Consider the following 13,142-nt stretch of genomic DNA (forward strand, 5'->3'; position numbering starts at 1 on the left):
CATGCAGAGTGCACGTTCTCTGCCGGCACCATGCGCTTCAGAACGGAGCTTTTCAGCTGCGCTCTGAAGCGCACCTTTTAGGTGCGGTGCAGAGCGCACACGTGTGCACATAACCTTAATGTAAAGAAAACAAGAATGCAATAATTCATTGACGCAACATATAAGTTGAAAGTTAGACACTTTTTTTTTTTTTTTCATTTCATTTGATAAATCTAACTTGTTTGGGAATAAATGATGCCTTATAGGGTGTCTGGCATAGCACCTTTTTATATTCCTAATCTTGTTCACAAAACTCCGTTAATAAGATATCCAGTTTATGGATGGAAACATTCTTTGCGCAGCACGATACACGAGTTTTTGTTTTTTCCCTCTTGGGTTTCTAGCCCTTGATGAACTTGTAGAGTTCCTGTGCTAATGTCATCATGGTTTTGAGCAGTGGTTAACCCATAGGGTGCACTTATTCTCTAGGCTATATTGCTGCCACGCAATGAAGATTTATTACATACAGGAAGCACATTACTTTGTCTGAATCCTCATGGAATAAATTTCTCTAGGTCCACAAGCGTCACAAATGCAAAAATAGTAGGAAGCTCTTCCGCTGCAAAGTGTAACCACAGTAGCTGAGAAGAGTGGAAACCTTTTGATAAGTATTATATTAATTCCAACATTACTCATTGAATTTGAAAAAATTAAAAGCTTAAAGATAAGGTGTCGCTTTTTTATTTTTGTATTAATGGTGATTATGAAATCAAAGTATTTTTAATACAAATTTAAATTCACTGTTTATTTAGTTTTTATTTCATTCTAGTTTTACTGGGGGCTGCCATCTTGGATTTGCTGCGAGTAACGACAGTTACTCGCCTCAAATACGGCACCCCCTGTGCATAAAGACAGGGTCGGAGAGCGACAACTATCTCTTGCACTGTCTGCTTCTTGCTGTGACCTGGACAAGTGCCCCTGGGCTGTCCAGATCACAGCAGAGGGAGGAGATCACTGCCATCTTTTGTGGAGCTCACAGCATATGCTGTGTGCTGTACTTTCCCCTTGTCACCCACCGAGATGTGTGCAGGCCGGGCCGCCGCTTTCCCTCCACCCGCCGCCGTGTGCACACCTCAGGCCTCCGCTCAGCACAGTGCGGTATACTGAGGAGCGGAATACACAGGTTTGGGTGCTGCAGAAAATTGGGGGCGTGCGTGTGTCAGAACATGGGGGTGTGTGTTCGTGTGGCAGAGTATTGCTTGTACAGGACGTGCAGAGCACTATTTGGGGAGCACTATGCAGCTGTCCCCCTTTAGACATTAGGATCAGTTTGCTGTCACCAACAAAATTGCTCTGCACTGTGATCTTTAACTTCATCTTCCCTTATCCTTTTGGAAACACCCAAAATGGGAGGGGGAGCTGTGACATCACACACAGGAAAGCAGATTCCACCCACTTCTATGTGAGCTAGTTCTACAGTAGGATCTCAGCAGCTGCTCCGCTTAATGTTTAAGAGTGGAAAATATCAAACTTATAATATTTTTTTTCCTTATTTTGCCCAATTAAAAAACGATAATATTTAAACAAAACATTAAAACATTAATACTTTACATTTTTTTTTCAGTTATTGAAATTTTTTTTTTTTTTTTTTTTTTTTGGACGACAGCTTGCCTTTTTTTAATCTAGTTTACTAAGGATTCCTGAGTAGGGTTGTGTTTGTTGGTTTTTTTTTGTCTGACTCTGCCTGAGAAAAAAATTGCAGCATGCTGTGTTTTTGAACATATATCACGTACACATACAAGTCTATGGGTGCATGTGAAACATAGGACTACACCATTGTCATCCTAGTGCGGTCTGATTATGTGCTGAGACAGGCAGCGGAGATGACGGAGAGCTTAATCTTTCCTGCTCCGATCCTAGGATCGGCTCGCAGTATAATGACCCTCAGAGTCTGAGCCGAGGGTCATTAGCATATCACATGCGACGCTTGCACATCGGATACCATGAGCAATTTTGGAGCAAGGCCTTAGTGTTAATATCCCCCCCCCCCCCACATGTCACGCTAGGTACGGGGAAGTACCAAGTGAGCGGCATAAGGGAAGGGGACCCCTGTGTCTAGGGAAGGGGGAGATGATGACCCCCTGACCAAACTTACTGCTGGTCCCCGGGGTCCCTCACCACCCTGGATAGGTTCCGTCAAGCTGGATACCTGACCCTAGGTATCCCTAGTTCTGGACCCTAAATAGGGAACAGATGGGATGAGCATACTAGCATTTTCCAATTAGAATATAGAATGGCACAGCACACAATGGCCGGCAACACTGTGCATAGTTTATCACAGTGTAGATTAACATTTAACGTCCAATAAAGCATTTTTGTCCATGAATTTGTGTTTGTATAGATAAATGGCAAATTCCTTTTTGTTTTTTGTTTGTCACGCTCTCTTTTTGAGCACAATACCTCTTAGCTGCCTATAACTTCCTGGTCTCTAGGGGTGCTGGAATTCCTGCTGGACAGAACTGTTTGTCTTTGAGACCCAAGCATTATGCCCGTTTCACACGTCAGTGAAAAACAGACGTTCTTCACTGTTGTGTAAAACACGCACATGTCCCTACGTGTTGTGTGATTTTTCCGGGTCGGCTCTGAGTGCATTCATGAATATTCATGAGCCAAGCAGGAAGCTGCAGACAGCACAGGCTGCACAGAGCGTCGCTGGAAAGGTGAGTTGAAAATGTTTATTTTAAATGTCCGTGTTTTTCTGGTACGTGTTTCATGGATAACACCACTGCGTGGTCTGTGGGACATCAGTGATGCCAGAAAAAAACGGACATGTCTCCGTGCGGCAATCATGGACACGCGTGTCCGACGCACACAGACACGGTTAGTGAAAAATCACTGATGTGTGAGCAGACCCATTGATTATAATGGGTCTGCGTATGTCAGTGATTCTGGTACGTTTGTGCTATATATAATTATTTATTTATTTTTTTTTCACGCACCAGAATCACTGATGTTTGAAACGGGCCTTACACACATTCAGCCACAGCTGCTGGATAGCAAATTGCTTGTTTTGACAGACACTTTGCAAATTTACGCACCTAGAAAGCTGGAAATTGTCATTTTAAGGGGTATTTGGTTGACTCTTTGAGTACGTCCTTTTTTTGGCGTGCTCGTTCGGCGCACTGAATTTTTTTTTTCTTCTGTGAACTTTTTAACCCCTTCACGACCGCGGGCCGTAAAATTACGTCCTATTTTAACGTGACTTAACGACCAGGGACGTAATTTTACGGCCTAAACTTCATTTGATTGCCGTGGCCATAGCAACGGCTTTCAAATGATGTCCCCTGCTGTTTCTTACAGCAGGGGACCTTTGCTTGACTCCAGGGGGGGCAGCATCGCCACCCCCTATCGACGATCGATGTGATTGGCTGTTCAAATCTGAACCGCCAACCACATCGATCGCACTAATTTCGGCAAAAATAATGCCCGAATTAGTGCGATCCTGTGAGATCCAGCTATGAGATGCCGCAGCTGCTGCAGCATATCATAGGTGGACCTCAAACATGCCGCCCCCAGCCCCTGCAGCACTGATTGGAGCGATTGCGCGTCATAGCACGATCGCTCCAATCAGTGTGCAGTGGGGCGGTCTGATCTGCCGGTGGCCGCCCTCCCCAGGCCTGTGCTGGCCTGTGAGCCCTCCCCCAACATGTCTGCAGGTACTTGTGGTACCACACCACCGCTGCTGCCGCCGCCGATGTCACCGCCGCTCCGGCTCCACGTGAGTATTGCGCGCTTCCCGTGATGGCCCCTGCATGCTCCCTGATGTGCCGCCCTGCTGCGATCTGCCTCCTACTGCGATCTGCCCCCTGCTATGTGCTTCCCTGCCGCGATCTGCCCCTGCCAATGTGCTTCCCTGTTGCGATCTGCGATCTGCTGCTGCACGTGAGTACTGTGCTCACTTTGCAGCCCGTGCGCGCTCCCGTGGTGCCCCTGCGCGCTGCCGTGATAGCCCCTGCCGTGCCCCCCCCCCCGACATCCCGATCCGCTCCTCCCGCGATTTGACTGCCTCCCCCATTATCTCTATTCTGCTTCTGCAGCTCCCTCTCCGGTCTCCCCCTCTGCTCTCCCCCCTCCCCCTCTGCTCTCAACCCCCCCTCTGCTCTCCCCCCTCCCCCTCTGCTCTTCCCCCCCTCTGCTCTCAACCCCCCCTCTGCTCTCCCCCGACGTCCTCTTACCTGTCTTCACCGGCCTGATCACATCTGCGTCCATCGCTGGGTCCTTCCTGGGCATTCTGCTGATCTGCCTGCTGCTCCTGTAAAGCTGTCCATCTCTCTGCCATCTGTTCCTCTGCAGCTCTTCTGGTCAGTAATCCTCCTGCTAGTCCTCTGGGTACTGTGAGTATAACTTTTTTTTTTTTCCGTATCCCCTGTCCATTTTTACACCTCATCCGTCCGTGCGTCCTGCCAAGCGCTGATCAGGGATGCACATAACGGATCTGCATCCGTGGTCAGTTTTTGGCGTGACTTTTTTTTCCATATCCCCGACGCTTTTTGTATCGCATCCGTCCGTGCGTCCCGCCAAGCGCTGATCAGGGATGCACATAACGGATCTGCATCCATGGTCAATTTTTGGCGTGACTTTTTTTTTTTACGTATCCCCGACGCTTTTTTTTTATCGCATCCGACCGTGCGTCCTGCAGCGGCCGATCAGTGCACTGCGTCTGTGCGTTTGAAAAGTCAAATGGCGCTCCTTCTCTTCTGAGTCCTGCCATGCGCTCAAACAATTACTTTCCACCACATATGAGGTATCTGCGTACTCAGGAGAAATTGCACAATACGTTTTATGGTGCATTTTTTCCTGTTACCCTTGTGAAAAAAAAAGCTACCTAGTTGAAGCAACCGTTTTGTGGTAAAAAAAAAATTTTTTCTTTTCACGGCTCAACGCTATAAACTTCTGTGAAGCCCCCAGGGGTTCAAAGTGCTCACCAAACATCTAGAAAAATTATTTGAGGGCTCTAGTTTCCAAAATGGTGTCACTTGTGGGGGATCTCCACTGTTTAGGCACCATAGGGGGTCTCCAAACGTGACATGGCGTCCGCTAATGATTCCAACCAATTTTGCTGTCAAATGGCGCTCCTTCTCTTCTGAGCCCCGCCATGCACCCAAACAATTACTTTCCACCACATATGAGGTATCTGCGTACTCAGGAGAAAATGCACAATACATTTTATGGTGCATTTTTTCCTCATAGCCTTGTGAAAAAAAAAGCTACCTAGTTGAAGCAACCGTTTTGTGGTAAAAAAAAATTTTTTTTCTTTTCACGGCTCAACGCTATAAACTTCTGTGAAGCCCCCAGGGGTTCAAAGTGCTCACCAAACATCTAGAAAAATTATTTGAGGGGTCTAGTTTCCAAAATGGGGTGACTTGTGGGGGAGCTCCATTGTTTAGGCACCTCAGGGGGTCTTCAAACCCGACATGGCGTCCGCTAATGAGTGCAGCTAATTTTGCGTTCAAAAATTCAAATGGCGCTCCTTCCCTTCCGAGCTCTGCCGTGCGCCCAAACAATTGATTTTTACCACATCTGGGGTATCAGCGTACTCAGGAGAACATGACAATAAATTGTATTGTGTACTTTCTCTTTTCTCCCTTGTAAAAATGAAAATTTTATGGCTAAAGTAACATTTTTGTGTTTAAAAAGTAAAATTTTCATTTTTTCCTTCCCCATTGCTTTGGTTCCTGTGAAGCACCTAAAGGGTTAATAAACTTATTGGATGTGGTTTTGAGCAGTGTGAGGGGTGTAGTTTTTAGAATGGGGTCACTTTTGGGTATTTTCTGTCACCTAGGCCTCTCAAAGTCACCTCAAATGTAATGTGGTCCCTAAAAAAAATTATTTTGTAAATTTTGTTGAAAAAATGAGAATTTGCTGATGACCTTTGACCCCTTCTAACTTCCTAACGGAAAAAAAATTTGTTTCGAAAATTGCGCTGGTGTAAAGTAGACAAGTGGGAAATGTTATTTAGTAACTATTTTGTGTGACATATCTCTCAGATTTATGGGCATAAATTTTCAAAGTTTGAAAATTGCGAAATTTTCAAACTTTTCGCCAAATTTCCTAAATTTTCACAAATAAACGCAAAAAATATCGGCCTTAATTTACCACTGACATGAAGTACAATATGTCACGAAAAAACAATCTCAGAATCGCCAGGATCCGTTGAAGCGTTCCAGAGTTATAACCTGTCAAAGTGACACTGGTCAGAATTGCAAAAAATGGCCCGGTCATTAGGGTGTTTTAGTGGCCGGGGGTGAAGGGGTTAACTGTAGTTACTTCTGAGCAGCTGAAGTTTGTGTTGAACTTTTCCTGCATTCCCTTTTTGTGTTAGCATGGCTGCTCTAAAGAACAGCTGACCAACAACAAAAGAAATTTTAGGAAGTTTACAGAAAGCCAAGGAAAATTTCCAGAGAGGCCGTACTGGGCCCAGCCTTAAAAGGGAGGCTGACATGACTGGGTTAGGACGGGAATGAAAGGGGGATTAAGTGATTGGGATTAAGCAGGGGTTAAAGATATTTAGAGAGCAGAAATAGAAGATTTTTGAATTGTGCATTGTGGGTGTAGTTAGTGGGGGCAGGAACAATTAAGGGTTTTATAAGGGGTGGTCAGTTAGTGGGGTCATCCATTTTGGCACAGAAAACGGACCAATCTGTCCTTGACTGCCAGCTTACCTGCCCCAGAAAATGGAGTCTGTGGATGCCATTCTTCAGCAGATGGTCTTATGGGATCAGACTGGCTCCAGGCTTCAGTGAACAGCTTGCTGCAAGGGGCTGGGGATGTTCCAGCTCAGCCATCCCCCGAACCACACCGGCTGCGGAGGACCAGGCCTCCGGCGCGCATAAGTCCAGAAGCTACCACCCGGGTCCGGTGCCGATTTTTAAGGAGCCCCTCACGGGACCCTTCAGGTCAGGGCACCGCCAGGCCCGCTGCCTCGTGCCGGTCCCGTCCTGGGAAGAATCCTGCTTCACGGCGGGGCCTGCAGCAGAAGGATATGTCGGCCTCCCTCCCATCCAGGACAAAGCAGGAAGAGCCAAGAACTGTGACGGCGGGGGCTCAGGAGCCTGTAGCGCCCGCCCGGCGCAGAGGAGAGGGAGAACGGAGACCACAGGCCTGGGTCTCTCAGCGTGGGACACAGAATGGGCAGCAGTCGGCTGGCTATCTCTCCATGGAAGAAAACAGATCACGCCCCTCTGCAAGCGATGGGTGCTCAGCGCTGTCTGTCTCCAGCCAGCAGAGGCAAGCCCGCCCCCCAACGATGACAACTTCCGGCCAGCCAGGGCTGGCCCTCCCACAGCCAGTGACAACTTCCTGCCACCATATGCTGGGCCTTACTACTCAGGCGATGCCACCCGGCCAGCAGTAGCTGGGCCTGCCATTCCAGGGGCGATTACCCGGTCAGCAGGTGTTAGGCCTGCCACAGCAAAGGATGCCTCCCGGCCAGCAGCTGCTAGGCTTTTCCCCTCCAGTTAACATGAATGCGGGCAGTGCTGAAGACCAGACGGCAGGATCACCTCACCACGTCTATAGTGATACGCTCGCATCGAGCCTCCCCCCTCAAGCCTGTGGGGGCTCTGCTAGAGTCGAATCTGAAGATCCAGGAAGGCGTCAGGACCCCATTTCTTCGGCTGATGGGCTCACAGTACCCAGACAGCCAGGTGAGAACCCTGCTAATTTTTCTCTTAACTCCATATTACCCTCCCTTTTAGTTAATGGTTCTGATGGGCCATCAGGGGTGGCAGTAAGGGGCAGATATGTTAGCGCAGGGGCTGCGCGCGTTAGTGGCTATTTTAGGTTCGGTGGTACTCCAAGGGGTAGCTCGAGTGTAAGTGCAGTATCGGCCCGGGGGGCTTGGCGTGCTCTCTGGGGCAGTTGCCAATCTTTTACCGGAAGTCGGGGTTCCAGCGGGGAGTGCTATTGGCGTTGGGGCACATAGTTAACCCCCTTCGGTTAGTCAGGGGGAAAAGGATAATGACGATGTGGTGCGGCTCGATGATTCAGCAAGGGGGGAGGTGTACGTCTGCTTTGAGGGGCCGCTGGGGGCCCACCTTAAACAAGAAGTGCGGGAAAAGATTTGACGTAACGAGTACGTAGACATATTTTTTTTTTCCCCTTTTGCCATTAGAACGCTTTAATTTAGACCGGGCCAAGAAGGATGAAGGAAAGGGAGTGGACGAGGAGAAAAAGAGGTACTGTTTGATTCCGTGGACCTTTTCTAACTGGCTGCAGGCATTCGCCATTCTAGCCAGCGTGATAGGGGAAAAAGCACCAGATAATTTTTCAGGCCTTTTTTTATTACATGGATGCTATTGGCGAAGTCTACAGGGTGTACGGTGGTCAGGGGTGGCTCAGGTACAACGAACAATTTCGTCAGCGCAAGGCTGTGCGTCCCACCATTCGTTGGGATTATAAAGATATCAGCCTTTGAATGAAGATTTCTGCACCCAATAGGTTTGTTTTCGGTGGGCATTCCTTTTCAGGGAGCGTAGGCGGCCCTGTCCAGACTGGGCACACAGTTGCCATGCAAAAAGGATTGTGCTTCCTATTTAACGAGGGGGCATGCAAGTTCGGGGGCAAGTGTAAATTCAAACACGAATGCTCTGTGTGCAATGGGGGTCATAGCGCATCAAAATACTTCTGAGAGGGGGAAGAAAAAAGGGGGAGATAATGCTGAAAAAAGGAGTGACACCAATGCGGCTGGCAGAGATGCAGAATTTTCCAAGTAGATGCCCTGATCGGACGGCGGCGTTTTTGTTGGAAGACTGTTTTAAGCATGGCTTCAGGATTCCGTTTGTTGATAGGGAGATTAGTTTTTCAACAAAAAAAAATTAAAATCGGCGTTAAGGTTTCCGGAAGTTGTATATGAGAAATTATTGAAAGAGGCTGCTTTAGGTCGCAAACTGGCCTTTCCCTTTTGGCTCCTCTAGGGAACCTAAGGGTTTCACCGCTGGGCGTGGTTTCAAAAAAGGAGCCGAACAAATTTCGGCTTATCCATCATCTGCCCTTTCCCAGGGGAGCATCTGTAAATGACGGGATTGATCCGGATCTGTGTTCAGTGATTTACACGTCGTTTGACTCAGGTATCGAATGGGTGAGAACATTAGGTAAATGAGCTTTGTTGGCAAAAACGGATGTTGAAGCGGCGTTAAGGTTACTGCTGGTTCACACAGATTGTCTGCATTTATTAGGGTGTTTTTGGAACGGAGGTTTTTTCATCGACCGTTGTCTGCCAATGGGCTGTTCCCTGTCTTGTGCCTATTTTGAGGCTTTCAGTACATTTGTGGAGTGGGTTGTGAAGGAGGTCTTGGGTGTCAAATCTTTTATATAAGATCTAGATGATTTCTTGTGTATAGGCCTGGCTGATTCTTTTGAATGCTCCCTGCTGCATACCATGGAAACGGTAGCTCGGAGGTTTGCCATCCCATTGGCAGCAGAGAAGACGGAAGGAACGACTACAGTATTGAGCTTCTTAGGCATTGTCATTGATACAGTAGCCATGGAGTGTCGGCTACCTGATCAAAAAGTGGCAGACCTTTTGGTGGAAGTGAATAGAGCCAGACCGTTACGAAAGATAACGTTAAGAGAACTTCAGTTGCTACTTGGTAAGTTGAATTTCGCTTGCCGCATCATGGCAGGGCCTTTTGCCGAAGGCTGGCAATGGCAACAGGTGGGGTAAAAGCTCCTCATCATTTCATTAGGTTAAAAAAGGAACTTGGGGAGGATTTGCAGGTGTGGGTTGATTTTCTGAAAGTCTACAATGGAAAGACTTTGTGGATGGACCCAGTGAAAAAACTGAGTGCGGCAGGCCTATTCACAAGCACGGTGGGGGCTGAGGGTTTTGGAGCGTACTGTCATGGCAGCTGGATTTATGGCAAGTGGCCAATGGAGTGGAGATCCACTGGTTTGTTGCAGAATGCAACATTGATCGAACTGTTCCCCGTTAGTGGCATTGACACTTTTGGGGTGACGGGTTTAGGAATAAAAAACTGAAGTTCTGCGGTAGTAATGAAAAAGTGTTGTCAGCAATTCATTAATTGTCAGCGGCGTCTCCCCCGGTAGTTAAGGTGTTGCAAAAACTGGTTCTTTTTTGTTAGTCTTTAAATGCTTGGTGGCGGAATTTGAAGCGGAGGCACATAATCTTAACGCTGATTCAATTTCTCATTCACAGACGGAACTTTTTCAGAGATTGGCACCTGCAGCAGAAGCCATAGGTTTGGCTTGTCCAGTGGAGTTGTGGGTTCTGCCATTCGAGCGGTGAGGACACTGATTTCTGGATCATTATTAAGTGGTACCTGGTCAGCCTACTCACAGGCTTGGAAGGTTTGGGAGTATTGGAAGTTATCCGTAGGGGGCGACATGGAGGAGGATGGTCGGTTGTTATTGCTAGTAGGCCATTGTTGGGAAGCTGGTTGGTCTGTTCCTAAAGTTAATCGTTTTTTTAGCTGGTTTAGCCTTTGGCTTCAAGGTTAGGGGCCTTAAGGATGTCACAAAATCCTGTTTAGTTGTGCAAGCGCTAAAAGGGTGGAGGAGAGGTTGGAAAGTGGAAGATAAGAGAAGACCAATTTCTTATGACTTGCTGTTGATTTTGGGGAGACAAGTGGAGAGTGTTTGTACTTCTATTTGGGAGAAGTGTCACTTTAAGTTGGCCTTTTCCTTGGCATTTTTTTGCAGCTTTGCGGTTATGGGAGCTGGTGTGCACTTCCAGATTTAAAAGGGATGGTCTATTGAGAGATAGCGTCGATCTTTGAGGACCGGATCAAATTATTAATCCATTCTTCTAAAACTGATCAGATAGGAAAAGGTTGCAGAGTAGTGTTGTTGGGAGTACCCGGAACGGCGATGTGTCCAGCCTGTTGCTTAAGGAAATTCGGTACAGTAGCTGGTGGGGCTAACATTCTGTTGTTGGTGAATGCGGATGGTTCCTCATTGTCTCGTTTTCAATTTACATCTATTTTTAAACGCTGTTTAGAGCAGGGTGGTTTCTCATGAGCAGATTTTAGCAGCCATTCCTTTAGAATAGGGGCAGCTACTGAAGCAGCCAGGAGAGGGCTCAGTGATGAAGTGGTAAAGAGGATTGGAAGGTGGGAATCTGCAAGATTCAAGTTGTATGTGCGAATTGACAGGTTCTGAAATGTTAAAATGTTTTACTTTATTTTTAAGTGACCAGTTTCTTTGTTTTTATTCTTGTTGTTCTCTCAGGTGCTGGCCCCCTGCTAGTGTGGATCATGGGGCATTCTTTTGTCTTCTGGGCAGCATTGCGTGCTGCAGTTCGTCCGAGTGGTAGGCAATTACGTTTCTCTAGGGAGGATGCTATACTTTGGTGGATTGGTAAACGTGGCATGGTATGGAAGCAGTTCCTGCCTGAATTTCACTTTTTTTGCAAGACCGGGCCCCTGATGTGCTAGTGTTGCACATCGGGGGCAATGATCTGTGAAAAGTTCTTTTCGGTAGCTGATGAAAGATATTAAATTTGATATCTTGCGGCTATGGGCAATGTACCCAAAGGTAACAGTGTGGTCGGTTATTCTCCCAAGGAAGGTCTGTCGAGATGCAAGGTCCGTAGATAGGATAAATAAGGTGCGCATTAAGGTATATAGAGCTGTGAGTCGCTTTATGGCCAGGATCAGGGCAGTGGCGGTGCGTCATCTGGATTTGGAGTCTGGGGATGGGGAATTTTGGAGACGGGACGGGGTCCATCTAAATGCGGTAGGTTTAGACATATATGGTGTGTATCAATACAAGAAGGCATTGAGGTCGCTCTAAAGTTGTGGAGGGACATAAATGTTTGAGATTTGCAAAACATTTATGCTGGTGGTGAAGGGGAGGAGGGTCCTCAAAGTTGGAATTTGGGGTTTGTGGCGAAACGGTGGGGGGGGGAAACCTGTAAGGTTCTGGACCCCTCATGTGGACTCTTTACATGCCGGCGGGTAGAAGAATCCCGTGGTGGTCCGCGGGTTGGGGGCGTGTGTTCAGATGAGGCCAGGTTGTTGGTTAACTGGTGCCTCCGAGCCGGTGCTTGACCAGCTAGGGGTAAAACATCAGTCTGGCTACAATTTGGGTAGAATACCCGTCTGCAGGTTTTTGGGGCTTCGAGGACCACCCTCTGGTTCTGTTGAGTATATTTCTGTTATGTTGTTTTGTTACAATAAAGGCTGCTGTGGCCAATAAAATCCATATTGGTGTGCAGTCTGTTTTATTTTAGGGAAGGTAAGGGTGGGGGGTTTATTTAAAGTCTTCATTAATGACTCGACCATACCTGTGGTCATGCAGCTTTGGGTAAATAAAGAAACAAGAATGTTTGTATTGCAGACTAGAGATGTAGCTGATACGATGTTGTGGTTTCTAGGAACGATCACCTATTTGTCCCCCTTTATACTAGGGTTTGCCTCAAGTACAATTTTTTTATGGTTCTAGATGACATAAAAGACTTCATTTTGCCTCATCAGGGGAGGTTGGTGTGGGTCAAAATGGCAGAGTTCTTATTTTACATCTGGAACATGTATATTATACAAATGTACCGCCCCTGCAGCAGTCGGCCTGCTCGGATCCGGGGTTGCTGTGACTCGAGGGTCTTCGGACCTGGGGGCTTGCGGCCACTCGAAAATAAAGGGTTATTTACAGGGGATAAGTGTTCGTGACGCCACCCGTGGTTTGCGGTAAGGGGAGTACCGCCAATGGGAGTACCCGGGGTGATGGAGTGGGGCAGCCAGATGACGTTACCTCCACGGGTAGGGGAGGCCCCGGGACTCTAGATGGTGGAGGTGTAGGGAAGCGTGGTGCAGGCTATGCAGCAGGCAGGACGCAGGGGAGAGCAGCATACTCACTCAGGTCGTGTGGATGTTGGTGCGACCATTAAGTAGACTCTGACACAGGAGTAAACCAAGTCTCTGGGTGTGGCTGCCACTCTAAGGAGCTTGTCCGGGAATCCGTCGCCGTTGGTATCGCTAGTGGTCCGGAGCCTGCCTTCATGCACTTTTCGTTTGAGTGACCCCTCGGCCTGAAGCTGTCGGGGTCCCGCTCCCTATAATTAAATAGAAAAGCTGTGCTCTCGATAGATGACACTTGGAATTTCAATGGGCCACTGAAGCTGGAAAGCCCTATCCCCTTCGTTGTGT

The 13,142-nt window shown here is 47.6% G+C and overlaps 1 protein-coding gene across 6 annotated transcripts in view; it reads left to right on the forward strand.

Annotated features, from left to right (window-relative positions):
• The window catches only part of PDE10A (phosphodiesterase 10A), a 699,109-nt gene that overhangs the window by 26,814 nt on the left and 659,153 nt on the right, over positions 1-13,142 (forward strand). The window contains exon 1 of one of the 6 annotated variants that reach the window (XM_075339769.1): positions 2,651-2,699. The exons of the other annotated variants lie outside the window; for them this stretch is intronic. The gene's annotated coding sequence lies outside the window, so the exon portion shown is untranslated. Of the gene's footprint in view, positions 1-2,650; positions 2,700-13,142 lie in introns of those variants that run through there. 6 annotated transcript variants of the gene reach the window in all.

This window comes from Anomaloglossus baeobatrachus, chromosome 3 (genome assembly GCF_048569485.1).
Source record: "Anomaloglossus baeobatrachus isolate aAnoBae1 chromosome 3, aAnoBae1.hap1, whole genome shotgun sequence".
NCBI classification, from domain to species: Eukaryota; Metazoa; Chordata; class Amphibia; order Anura; family Aromobatidae; genus Anomaloglossus; species Anomaloglossus baeobatrachus.